Source organism: Sturnira hondurensis, unplaced genomic scaffold (assembly GCF_014824575.4).
Source record: "Sturnira hondurensis isolate 20B ecotype Veracruz unplaced genomic scaffold, ASM1482457v3 Scaffold0017436, whole genome shotgun sequence".
NCBI classification, from domain to species: domain Eukaryota; kingdom Metazoa; phylum Chordata; class Mammalia; order Chiroptera; family Phyllostomidae; genus Sturnira; species Sturnira hondurensis.
This window is the reverse complement of record NW_028090067.1, coordinates 5,532,056-5,546,473: the sequence shown is the minus strand read 5'-3', so window position 1 is coordinate 5,546,473 and position 14,418 is coordinate 5,532,056. Positions and strand designations below refer to the sequence as shown.

The 14,418-nt window shown below is 38.0% G+C and overlaps 1 long non-coding RNA gene across 1 annotated transcript in view; it reads right to left on the bottom strand.

The window, feature by feature from the left end:
- Positions 1-13,575, bottom strand: part of LOC119002399 (uncharacterized) — a 101,894-nt gene extending 88,319 nt beyond the window's left edge. The window contains exons 1-6 of the long non-coding RNA XR_005069733.1: positions 13,493-13,575; positions 10,734-11,250; positions 9,867-9,993; positions 5,519-5,727; positions 5,000-5,147; positions 2,580-2,640 (exon numbers count right to left, since the gene is read on the bottom strand). This is a non-coding gene — a long non-coding RNA (uncharacterized LOC119002399). The remainder of the gene's footprint in view (positions 1-2,579; positions 2,641-4,999; positions 5,148-5,518; positions 5,728-9,866; positions 9,994-10,733; positions 11,251-13,492) is intronic.
- Between the last annotated feature and the right edge of the window lie 843 nt (positions 13,576-14,418).

The window sequence follows — 14,418 nt, the reverse complement described above, 5'->3', positions numbered from 1 at the left end:
TGAAAATATCAGACTGATGGCCATGCGAATTAAAATCTGCTATCAGATCTCAGAGGTGATTAAAAACACAAAACAGCAGTAGATAAAACTTTGCCATGCCTCCTGACCACATGCTAGAGTATCGTCACCAGAAAATTGTAAGCTAGAATGAGCAATACAAACATTGTATTTGAAGTGAGTTATTAGAGAATAGCTATTAAAATATTTTACTCATCCTTTTAAGATACACCTAAGTCTTCACTAGCTATCTAAGAGGGATCCCCTCCCCTGACAGTTATTTCTCTGTGTTACATTTTCTAGATGATGCGAAGTATAAATCCAGAGTTTGCCACTTGGCAAACTATTCTGTGTGAAATAAACAAAGGCCCTTACAAGACTTGATTGAATTAGCCAAGTAACTTGCTATTACTGAGAAAATTCTATATCCTAATATTAACCCAAGGCCAACTCAAACTTTTCAGCATTTAATACACAATTCCTAATGACACAAGTTTGGGGGTTTCCCTCAGACTCGGATAAAGAGGTCAGACACACAGCTTCAAAGTCAATACAACTTCCTAGGTGAAAGAGAATGTTGGCACACCAAAAAGACAAAAACCAAAAATTACAGTAGCCAGAAAGAAATTGAGAGTAACCAATTGTCCTGCCACACTAGTATTTGGAAAGGAATATTAATTATAAAAAGAAAGTGAACTTGGGGAAACTTAGTAAACATATTAGGAGAGGAAAAGAATCAGATACTAGAAATTTTACTTTAATAAAAATTTGCTGAATTAACCCACTATCAGTGATTAACACCCTGATAGTGGGTTAATTCAGCCATAATATTATATCCTGACTTCAAACATTCACTACAATCAAGTTAAATTGCATAAAATATTTTCTAATTAGCGAGTTTAGAACATCGCAGCTAGTGAGTTAATGGCTTTGTACAATTTGCACAGAAAGACTGATTTAAGGATTTCATTTTGACTTACATAAATTGATCTAATGTCACAACTCCAGTTCCCCAAAGATTTGATTCTTTAAAAGCTATGTGATTAATTCCTGTGTCTACAGCTTCTGAAAGGACTGAGGTGCAAAAATCTTCCTGGTATCATTGGCTGCAATCACGTTACCTTCATATATCTGCACTTACCTATTTCATAAAGATGGATATAATAGCTAGCTATTTACATACATATGTATTACTTCCCAGGCCATTTTTAAATTTTAAAAAGTAAATGGCATCTGAAAGCACTGTCAATGTAATAGCTCATAGTATTTATTCCTTCTGTTTTCTCAGCCTTCCCTTGACTTTAGTTTTCCTTGTGAAACCACAAACTAGCATATCTAAGATTCATCTTTTTAAGATACACCTAATTCTTGTAAGGAAGTACCAAATTAAAATAGGAGGACTCTGGAAATACTGTTTTATCTCAAGTTTAATGCAACTGCTTCAGTGGAGATAAATGCATGAAGACTTTTATGAAATAACTTGTACATAAGGGTAAAATGACTTCTATGCAAGAAACAATTACCAGCCAACATTATCATTACCAGAAAATTGTAAGCTACAATGAGCAATAAAAACATTGTATTTGAAATGAGATATTAGAGAACAGCTATTAAAATATTTTACTCAATTTCTATTACACCTTAAAATGAAAGTCATCAAAATGTCATTACAGGCCTTTCCCCCAGATTCTTCAGAGACTGAATTTAATCATTTCAGGAAATTGAGCACTGTCCGACATGCACTTAAATCTTCTGAAATAACAGCGAAGCAAAACACAGTGTTAAATGTGTACATTTCATATGAAAATATATTCATATACATATAGAGATACATACCACAGACTGGGGAATATTTGTCTTCTTCGGATACCTAGAATTAAATATTTCTTTGGACATGAACCACTTCAATAAAATATTATCTTCAAGAAGAACCGAAGACACCCAAGTTAAGGAGACACAATTGAGCTTTGCCAAACCCCGGTTTTAATAAAGCGTTAAAGAAGCAGTATTAAAAAAAACATTCAAAAATCAATTGTTTGGAAATTACTTCTATTCACAATTATTACCTGTACCATAGAGCATGGCACTTCTTACTGCTGCTCAAGTCAAGGGCCAAACAGAAGTTGAATACATGCGGTTCTATGAATAAAAGCATCGTTATGCGTTCTTTCCGAAAACTGGTATTCTATCAAGAATTTTCAGGGTGGAAGAGACCTTCCACATAATCTAATCTTGGTTTTTGTTTACCAGTTCTAGGAATAAAATCTACGCACGACAAATAAAGATTATTTTATTGATCCCCCAAACTATCATTTTCTCTAAAATATAAAAATCTGCTTATTTTTCAAGACTAAAAGTAAACAAGATACCTGATTATAATTTGTCAATAAAAGCTAGGCAATTTTAGCAAATAACTAACAATAAAATTCCCAATGACAGTCTCTTCCTTAAACCTTACCGTGAAATAGAATGGTTTAAATTTTAAACAGTTTTCTTTAGAGAGCAGTTTTTTAATGCTACGGGCAAGAAGTACATGAAATGGTTTGTAAAACAACACTTAAAAAAAAACATTTAATTTTTACCTTTCAATTCGAGGAGGATGCCACTTCTCATGGAACCCATTTCTCCTGAAGATGATCAGGGCTGGCCAATTTAGAATAAAAACCATTAGCACAGTCCTATTAAAAGAAAAAACTACACTACAAAGCCACAATCTCTGAAGGAAGCTGATGGTGCTCCTAAGCAATAAATGCCTTGCCTGACACCTTCTCTGGCACCATCATCTTATCAGCAGAGTGTGTGCTCCCTGCAGCATCAAATTAGCAGTTTTTAGGGGAATGGAGGAAGGTATGACGGCTCGTCTGCTGAATCCGGCGGTAGCCTCCACGGCCTCTTAATCACCACGATTCCTTTCTACCGAGGTTCTAGAATCCAAGGTCGTCCTGCTACGCGTAAGCGTAAGCGTAAGCAGCACACCAGCAGACCGTTCCTGGGAGCCACCACAGTTGGATAGAACTTTCCCTCAAACCATCAGCGTGAGACCGAAGGCAACAGAGCCACAGAGCACCTGCCCGTCTGTGCCTTAGCACTTGGTACTCGGGAACCAAAGACCAACCCCAACGCACAAACTCCTCCTGACTTCTCAGAGTCCCGGCAGAATCCGGGCACACGCAGCCCCAGCTAGAAAGAAAGCAAAGGGAGGTTACCCTCTTATCCTTGACCCACCGATCCACCTAAAGCCGCGTCGGCTGAATCACAAATAAAATGCTAATGCACGGGAAAATGAAAGCCAATTTCCTCCACTTTGCTCCAAGTTTCAGAGGCCCCTCCACAATAAAAGATAGCTGTTTGTGGAGGCTGCCTTGTTCCGTACCATTAACTCAGAACAAAACATATTTTTAGTGGGACAGCGGTGTTTACTTGTAAGAACTGTTGAATTGTTCGGCACCATTTATCACTCGCAGACAAAGACGTTCAGTCACAATTTTGGACACAAATCAAGGTACATGCTCCTCATAAAAATAAAAAGAAGAAGAAGAAGAAGACGACGAAGAACAAGAAACTGCTTAAGTCCCCAAAACTATAGAGATTGAGGTCAGACTGGCCATAGCAACCAAGAACAGGACTTGGGTCTCCAGAAGGACCTAGCAACCGACAAATGAGTTCAGATCTCTTTTCATCTCCACTGGTGTGAAAGCCAAAATTAAAAAGATTAGATCACCCTGCACCCATCACAAAAGGTGCCACAATGAAAAAGTCATTTCCAGCCTTTGAATCACATCAAATAAATAACATTCATCCCTTCTATAATGAACAACTTTCAAAGTAAATTGAATCTCCATAGGACTGCTTTCCCTGGCTGCACAGTATTTACATGACAATATATCACAGGAAGCTCCGAATGGGTCTTGTAAATGGGGAACCAGGGATAAAAAGCATCTTTAGCCCCGATGACTGTATACTCAGACTGCTTTTCAATCCCCCTCATTGAAACAATGTGTTGTATCAGGAACATAAACAATGTCTTTAAATTGTGGGAAATGAAAGTTTGGGGCACATTTTTAAATGTCTGGACTCACCCCTTTTGAAGGGCACTAAGAATGTAGAAATCACTTAACCTCCTAAATCCGTGTCCTGGATTCCTTTTTGTGACAAAGAATTCTCATCTATGGGCATCTTGTTTCTTTGTTTGTGCCAGCAATTTTTCACCCTAAATATCTCCTGAGTTTTTATTATCTTACTTATGATGAAGGCACATTTGCAGATATCTTTGAGCACGGAGCTCATTCATTATTTGTGATTTCCTCGAAAGTATGAGGTATTCTCCATTATAATAATAATGCCTGTTAAGTTTTAACAATGTCTCTATACAAAACAATCACTTTCTACAGTCTAATGTTCACAAAATTTCTCCAGGTCATTAAAAAAATTTAAGGACTAATATTCTCAAATACCCAGGCTTTCATAAACTAATATACAACTCATATATTTCAGATGGAGATGTTCAAAATAATACAGCTAAGTCTAACTTTAAAGTATACCAGCACAATCTTATCTTTTTGTGGCAGCTCACATAGACATTATTAGTATTTGAACTCCACAGGGAAGCTCATTAATTTTTAAAACTCTCTGACCTCAGTACAGTTGAGGGTAAAAATAATTACAAATTAAGAATGAAAGAGCATCGCTTGGATTCTGCACGGCCATATGCTCTACACTGCACAAAACATTGCTAACTATCATCAAACAGAATTTTTTCCAGATATGACTTGAAACAGCAGGATAAATGTCACCAGACAGACATAAAAAGCAGCTCACCCTTTCACCGAGCCCCGCTCACACCTCACCTCCAAGGATCCTAGTAACACAAAGCCCCGAGAACACAGGTTTGCAGGCAAGGGGCAGCAGAGACGTACCCTCATGAAAATATTTCCCTTCCGAGACTCGCTCTCAGCCACTGGGAGGCAAAAATACAAGAATCGCGGCAGACAGATTTTCTTACCTAAAACTTGTCAGAAGGGCGGTCCTTTGAGTCCTTGTCATTGTTGTCACCTCCGGTGTCCCCTCTCGCCATCGTGGAAATTGGCTCCACTGTGTTTACTGCTCTGTGCCTCAGTTACAGCTGTGGCACTCATCTGCCTGCATAGAACCTAGGAGGGCAAATGAGAGAGAGAGAGAGAGAGAGAGAGAGAGAGAGAGAGAATGTGTGTATGTGTGTATCTCTGTGTGTCAGAGAGACAGGGAGAGAGGGGATGTGTGTATGTGTGGATGTGTGTGTCAAAGAGAGACAGAGAGAATGAGAGAGAGAAGATAAAGGAGAGAGAAAGAGAGGGAAGAGAGAGAGAGAGAGGAGAGAGAGAGAGTAAAAGGGAGAGACTGCTGACTTGAGACTAAGAACCTAAAACCTCCGGCCAAGACAAGCCTGAATAAAAATGATCAAAGCCCTGTCCTTCATCAAGGGAATAGACAGATATTTTTTTCTTCTCCACTGAGAAGTGGAGCTGTCATTGGGGATTCTCACCAGGAAAGCACAGACAGAGGCAGACCTTCTCCAGAGTGTCAGCGCTGCCCAGCAGTCCGTGCAGAATACAGGTACCTATTGTTCCAGAGACAGATATGTAGCCAGCCAGTCAGACTCTGACAGATCTCAGCAAACCAGTGAGCCTGCCTTCAATTTAACTCCTTATTTACTAGGGCTTTTTGGTCAAATGCAAAGGTCTCATCATCACCCTGGAGAAATAAATGGAGATGATGCAGATGAGCTCATGGTAGAAACTAATCCTGTATCTTTCACAAAGAGGGACTTTTCACTACTATTATTGAAATGCTAAATTTAATGCAAGTATCTTATTTTTTTTTTCTGGGAAGAAATAAAGCATTAGCTTACATGGGGAAGATTGAGCAAGTAAAAGAAAGCCTTGACACCCAGGATGAACAGCCTAGCCAATTATAAAAGGATGACAGAAATTGTGTTTTTTTCCAAAATATCTTGGATAAAAATATATATACTTCAAAACATGAATGGGGTTCCTTGAACCAAACGAGTCCCAGTCTTTTGCATAGGGGTGTGGCACATTGAATACTTTCCACACAAAAAGCTACCCCCTCCCCATTTTTCTAGGAGCTGGTGTCATTTTGGTCTCTCTCTAGCTCCACTGCTTTCTCAAGCACCCCCAAAACATTTCACTTCCACCAAGCCTCACTAGTGTTTAAGTTATGCCCAGGGCAGAAACAACAAAATTAAGGAAGCTCAGAGAAAACTAACTTGTGCTACATTCTCCTGATGAATCCTGAGACCCAGAAGGTACATTTTGTTCTTTAAATTCCTGGACCTTTCTAGATTACGGTGAGTTTCCAACTTTCATCTTTGTGTATTAATTGAATAATTTTCTTGTAAGGAGTGAAAGAAGGCAAAATGCCTTGCACTTGATTGTTTAGCACTATTAGATGACGGGGAATAGAAAAACAATAAAAAAGGGAAAAAGAAAAAGTAGCTTCTCATTGAATTAAAACAAGATGGACTTGTACTCCCCCGAAAGACTTGATACACAAACATGTTGACCTTTTTTTCTAGATCGAACATCAGTTTTATTAATTGTTACCATTTTCCCAAGAAATGCTGCATTCTGCAATAGTAGGTGTGTTGCAGAGTCTATGAAATGGTTATAAAATTTCTTTATAAAACCGACACTCAGACATCACTTTACAAAGCCAGAGGGAAGATGCTCGACCCAGTTGTGGGAGGTTTCACCATGCCTGGCTGTTAATGGTAATGAGAAAGGCAGTATATATCTACTCCCTAACCAACATCTTCTAAAAATCTAGGGTACGTTTAATTTTTTTGAACACCTAATAAGAGATTTCATCATGACTTTTCAAAACTCCATGAGAAAAAAGACCTAGACAATATAGCTTCCTCCTTTCACACTGTCTCTTGTCCTAAACCCCAGCATTTTGAAGGCAATTCAGGCCATGCTAATTTAACTAGAACTCTGTCCATTTAAGGTAGGCTCTGAAAACTCTTTTTGAAATTAAAAGTGCTTGAATTGGTGACTTTCGAAAGTCTACCTAGTGTTTTGTACTCAGGGACAGCTTCTATTACACCCTGAAGGGAAAGGATGTCAAAAGACTTTACCTGGACAGGAAAAATGTACACAAGATTTCTCACTAAACTCATCTTAACCTGTGAGCCAGCAACAAAACAAAGGGATCTCGTAGCCTATTTAATCTAAGTGGATAAACTGATTTTTTTCAAACGCATTTTAAGGAACATGCATATCTTTGTAAGTCATAGGGTTAACATAATTTATCATGACCTTTAATAGCAAAAGAGCAGAAGCCCATTCAATGAAAGAAAGTAGAGGACAGAGCTGGATCACAGCAGACATCACTGTCTCCAGGCAGGGCTCCCCTGACTGCCTCTAATGCCGCAGTTGGAAAGGGGCTTCTCTCCCACTCCTGAGCACGTGACCAGACTGAGGTGTAAGTACACTTAATTAGAACATTATCGAGGCCCCATCCAGATGTCATTATTTTTTATGGTGCTTTTGCTTTCCTTTCTTTTTTTGTTCTTTGATCTTGCTTTCCAACTTCTGTTGTCTTCAAAAAAAACCACCAAGTTTGGTGTGCCAAACAGACTTTAAATATTCAGCTCTTAACACATTTGAATACAGACAGTTCTCACAGTTGGGGTCCATTAATTTTGGAGGCATGTGCACAGGGTTATCAACATTAATGAGGGTCACGTGCCCATGTAAATAAAAAACAGGATACAGTCCTGCAAAGTGTGTGTGTGAGTGTGTGTGCGTATAAATGAGTGCTGGGATTGGTGCAAGGTACACATTTTTTGTTTGTTTTTTCATGAGCAGGGGAAACGATTGGTTTTTCTCAATAAGGTGTTTTGGTGGAATCCCTACTAGGTTGTTTTTGTCCAAGAACCCCCCCCCCCAAAGGCTATTATACAGCCTGAAGTTTATCAGTTACACTTCAGTCCCCAATTTGCCAAATAATTCATGTCAAGCATAAGTCCAACCTAAAGCACCAACTATTTCTTGAATAAAAAAAACCCACAGTTTCATGGGCTGGGTTTTTAAGGAATAAACACATGAGGTTAGGGAGACCACTCATGAACAGTATCGAGGGGCAGACTAGTTCCCCAGGCACTCCACTGGGTATTTATCTCTTTTCACCCACATAGTTTAAACTAAGAGATGCAAAATTAGGTTTCCCAGAAGCAATGCAAATTACAGAATATTGCAGAATAGTCTGATGTTTATAATCTCCCCCCAGGACCTGCTGCAGACACAGCCAGTTACTCATTCACACAATAAACTTCACGCAGATAGAACTTCTAAGAGACTCTCAGGGAACATTGCAGGTAACCCGACTCCAGGAAAGTTAAAAATAGTCTCTCCACCAAATTAAACATTATCTAAGTTCTCCACACAGTTATTAAACACAGAGAAGATCACCTCTGTGCATAATCTAGAAATGGCTTGGATTACATATTAAAATTCTAATTAAAAGTTTTTGTGTCATCTCAGTTGGGCCATTTGAGATTGGAGAGTAAATTCTGGTTCAGAGTGAAGTCTCCCTTCCCATGTGGAAGGGAGATTTCTGAGGGCTGCGAATTAGAAACTCAAGGCAGTATTACAATGTAATTCTAATAGAAAGAAAATCATGCAAAACCGTGAACTACTTTCAAGACCCTCGTCAGACCATGTGTATTTTATACCAACAAAGAGATTCCCTTTCTATGGAAGAGTGACTTATGCCATAGAACTTTACTTTCTTGAGAGTTGGAAAGAGAGAGACATGAGAGATGAGGTTTCTGCTGAGTGTAAGAGGGGAGTATTACCATGATTGCATTCAAACCTGAAATCTTAGAAATCTGATCATGCAACTTCACTAGTTAGAAAACATGTCATGAAATATATAAACAAAAGTTTTTCCATACTTAAGATCCAAAATGAGGTGTGCCGCTTGGGTTTTTATTTAATCTACTAAGTAAGTGAAAACATTGCTTCTGACAGCACTGTTCAGAAAAGTCAGTGAAAATTCGATGGAAAATATTAGGGGCTATTTTATTTTACCCATCCAAACCCCTGCAATTTCTCATAGTTTGGTCATTTTATAATTAATAAAAGAAAAAATATGTATCTTCCCCAATAATCCCCTCATTGTAGTACTATTTATATATATATACATATACACATGTATATATTATACACATATACACATGTATATGTGTATGCATGTATACATACATATATGTATATGTACACATAGATATGCATATATAGTGTATATGTATGCACACACACATATATATAGTGTGTATATATATATATTTGGTTTCAGAAAAACTCAATGAAATATTTTACTTACCAATTAGTATGCAATCAGATTTTTTTTAGTTAATGATATGCTGTCTTTCTTATTCTAGAATAGCTCTGAAAGTCAATTCTGAGAATATGCATACAGCAAATAGAATGCCAATATTTTGAACAGTAACAAAGAGAAAGTTTTTGCATTGCTGCATGCATAAATGAAACAATATGTTTTCCATGTTTCCATAAATGTCTTCTTAAGTGGTCTCAGACTTACAGCACAATGAAAAAAAATTAACATGGAGCTGATTTATGAAAGTTGATATTCAAAGCATTTCATGGACTTTGGGAATCTCCCTGAAGGGAATTAGGCAGAAAAGTTGGTAAAGATTTCCTTACATTTATTTTGTACAGCATTTTAAACATCACAGAATATTCCAGAACATGAATATTCCCTTCACAAACTACAGTTTGAAAGGAACTTTTGTGAGTAGACATGTATAATCCTGTACCCCATTCTTTGAGTGAACTGGGACCTACCTGTCTTCTCCAACAGCGGTCTCCAGAGCTTCCCGGGGACGGGGAGAGTGGCCTGATCCACACACACCTGCAGCCGAAAGTGCTCTTCTCTCTGCCTTCTGTCATGGGCAGTCTTCTCCATCCCAATCTTTTGATACAAGTCAGGATAAAGCATGATTTATTAATATAGCAGACTCGTTACAATCCTGAGCTAAAACTGTTATTGGAGCTTTCCCTAGCTACTGCTGTTTAAGAAAGTCTTTAAAAACCAATTTAATTTCCTTCCACCCAGTCAAGTTTTCTCCACAGATAATTGGTTTTTATTATATGCACAAAAGCATCAGTGAAGTCAGTACGTATGAGGCATTTAAATATTTCCAAAGGGAAGTATGCTTGTATTTATGTTTATGTCCCCAAACATACACTTCCATATGACTCTGCATCACTGACCATTAACACTCTTCTAACGTGAGAGAACGTGCCGGAAACTGTAAAGGCTGCACAAATAGCCAAGTTAGTGTTTAGTAGCAGTAGAAGTTCAATAAAGTTAGTATAGAGGTTGTCATGTGCTTTTCTTTTAAAGCAAAACTTCGCCCCTGTTAAATGTGCTGAATTTTTGCAAGCTCACTTCCAGAATACCTGTGTTTTCAGTTTCAAAGCCTTAATCATTTCACTGGGGAAAAAAAAACCAAACCTCATCTTTTTCCAATCATCATTTACACAACAGCCCTTTTAGGATTTATAAAACCTATCTCAGTATATTATTATCATCAAAAGTGTGTTTGAGATGCTACAGCAGAATCGCTAATTGTTCATAAGTACCCTGAAACATTAGATTAGCAATGTTTATAATTGTCTGAATACAGCATGACGATATAAATCAATTACCATGCACATCCATCTTTGACAATTCGATGCACCCAACTGTGGTGAAGTTGCCATAAACTTAAAAAAAATAGAAAGTCACAGTTTTCATTGCCTGAAAATCTACCTAATGAAGTTGCATTCAATCGTAAACACTGCAGAAATAGGCGCAGTAGCAGGAAACTGGTCTACTTACTCAAATATTCACGTTCCTCTGAATTAAGGCTGTTCTCCAATTTGCAGAATTTCACATTTGAGAATTTTGCAGTGTCCTCTTGATCCCACAGCCCCTCCTCCACAGGTGAACGATTAACAAATAGAAAGCTCCCTATTTCAACAACTATGCACTGTTTTTTAAAGTCACTTAACTTCTGAGGATAGATGATTTATCCCGAAACTTCTTTGGTGACACAGGTGTCTGTGGCCATCTGCCATCTGATCAGATTCATCAGAGCTCGTGGGGTCCCGGTCACCTTCACTGTGCTCCTCCTGGGGGTCCGGGGTACTGAAGTCAGAATGACTTCTCCCTGGTATTTATTTGCTTTTTGTTTGAAGAAAGAGGGTTAACATTTTAGTTTTTGTTCTTTTCCCCCCCTCCATTCAAAATCAAAGGCAGACATAATTTTCTAAGTTGAATTTAGGTCTGAGATATGCTTCATTTCTCAATGAAAAACAAACCAAAATAAAACACAAAGCAGAACAATGCCGTGTGCCCAGTTCCATCAAGTCACGGTAATATAAAAGAAAAAGACAATCAAGTGAGAAAAGAAAGGAAACATTCTAAGCAAATTAGTTTCTTCGCTCGCTTCCGCACTATCCCCTGAAACCCCCGACCTCTCAGCAGACCACGTCTTCCTCCTGTTGAATACTAACTCTTTCTGAATAGATCACACTTAATGAAGCTAAGGTCAGGCGGCTTCCAGTTGGCATTTGCAGTGATAACAAATCAGAAATGATAGCATCATACAGATTTATGAATTTTTTACCCCTGCAGACACAAACATCAGACGTTTACTTTATAAAGAGAGCTTTTAGATCCTTCCTGCAGTTTCCATAGTGATTTCATTTTTTCCCTTTTATCGCAGATTGGCTGAAGAGCTGCTACCCTTTGCACGTTAAAAGGCTTCTGCTACCAACTGTCGATGTAAAAGGTGGCTGAGGCAGAGACGCAATACACACTTCCAAAAAGAACTCAAACAGAGGCGTGTTGGTGAAGGGTTCCAGGAGGATTTTTCTTCTGTATCGCTGTGATAGTGCAGGAGAAAATAATTTTGCCTGAATTCTTGTAATTACTTCGAGTTAAATGTAGTTGTGTTTTACGCTGTGTAGCATACTTATATTAAAACACTCATCATACAAAACATAATCCTTTCATAAAAGGGTTTAATATAGCTTACACTGTTCCAAGTGTCTGGGCTTGTTAAACATAAAAGTTCATTATGAAATCATTTTCACTTCAGTTACTTTAGTTTCGGCTGCAATGTTTATTTCAATGTTTACTCTTCTGTTCTTATGTCTCATTTGATTCACTTTTATTATTTTTTTTCTGTTAGGAAAAACGGTACCGCATTTTCAAATTAATCTAGACTGCCCACTGCAAAATAGCAAAAGCTCATAGAAGACCTCCAGGCATTTCTATCTAGTACTTAACAAAGTTGGGGCTCAGTCCTTGCTTTCCTTCCATACCATTTTACGTACTTCCCCTAATTAAAATTGAGCATTTGAGTGAACTTTAAATGTCATACTGATTTTTCTTTCAACTCTTGTATCCTTTAACAATGTTAGCACCTGAATAATCCTCGTCATAGGTTGCTGTGATCCTGAAAGAAATGTCTGCTCTCCGATTACTTCTGAAATATAGGGTGGGGCAAGCGTAGGTTGAGAGTTGTGAGTATGTGAAACACGGAGTTTATTCTCGTGTTGTGATTTATTAATTACTGTATCATTTTCCATACAAATAACTGTAAAGCTAGTTACGTCCCTGCCCCTGTATTTTGAATTTTTGTCTCGATGTAGCTGTTTTTTTACAAGTAAACTTTTAGCTCTGAATGGTTTTTTTTAAGACTGAGGAAAATAACACCACTGCCAATTAGCACTAAAGTTCATGTTCTATTTATATACTGTAAATTAATCGAATGGCAGTTCATATCAAAATAATTGTCATTTTAGAAAAAGCATTTCCATGAAAGTACTTAAGAAATACCATTATGTATCTCACATTAAAATCTTTAAAGTTCTGTGAGATACAGAGATCAATGGGTTCTACCTTATTCCACATGTATTTATTTTATTTTGCCTTATATTTTTTCTTAATTTGCAAAGAATATATAACCTAACTAAGTTAGCTATTTCTTTTTTTTTATTCAGTGAGAAGAAAATTATGTACCAGAATAAGGTTTCTTCTTCCCCTTTTCATTATACTTCTGTCAGAGAAAACAAGCTATAAAGTGGCTTTTGAACGAGAAAAACATAAATTGACTTAATACGGTGAGAAATTCAAGAGATGGTGAGGTAGGAGAAACATAAAAATACATCATTTCAGCTAAGTTCTTTGGAGGTCAAGGAAGAAGGATTCTTTTGATTTACCTTGGCTAACGGCATAGTTAAGTATAAGAGGACACGAATTGATAATTAACCTGGAAATCTCACACCCATTTACAGAATCATACTTCTAAACTTCACAGAGAGAAAAATGGGATTCTGCGAAGCACGAGAGACCTTGTCAGCAGCTAAAATTTATGAATTCAGTCATTGAACAAATTCTTATTGAACATGTCCCATACCAGCCACTTTGGTATGAGGTGTATCTCCATTATGCATGAAAGGCATTATCCTTGTCTTCACGGAGCTTCTAGTCTGGGGAGAAGATGGGGAAAACTAAGTAGTAAGCAAATAAAATATACAATTGTGTTAGAGAAGATAATTAAGTCTCTGAGAAAAACATCCGTGATCTCAGACCTGAAGAACAAAGCTGCCAGACACGGGCTGTGTGGGAGGGGCGTTCCAGACACAGCGAGACCATTCTCCGTTTGAAGAGTAACCGAAGGCCAGAGTGAGTGCGGCAGGGGAAGCAAGAATGCTGAAAGCTTAGGGGTGAGTGAAAGGGCATAGATTGTGGCTGGAGGTCAATTTATTTCTAAGCATAAGGGAGTGTCATTGTAGGGTTTTGAGCCAAGAAGTGATGTGATTAAATTTTATTTTTTAAGATCATTCTGGATGCCATGAGTAAAATAGGTTGAATGTAGAGAAATGAAGAAACAAGGAAATGAGTTAGGAGATTACTGTAGAGACCTCGTGAAGAGATACCAATGGTGTGGAATGGGAGGGAAAGGGGCACTGCCGGGATGAGAAGAGGAAGATGTGAATACAGAGCGGAAGTAGTAGTATCAGCACGTGGGTGGTGAGTCAGAAGGAGGAGCCTGTATTTCTCTGGTTGGAATGGGGAATACGGACAGGGAATACAGAGGAAGGGAAATACTTGTCAGGATGGGAAAAGCGAGAGTTAAATTCTATACATGGCAGGTTTTAAACACGAATGGATGTCTTAGAGATAAGGTTTAGACTGGGAACAGAAATTAGTGAGTTGTCAGTGTATAGACAGTATTTAAAGACATTTCCTTCTTTTCTAGAAGAAAGTCACCTAGGAAAAATCTGGAAAGAAAGAAAATGAGTCCTAAGCTAGAGAGCTGAGCAATGTCAACATTTAAAG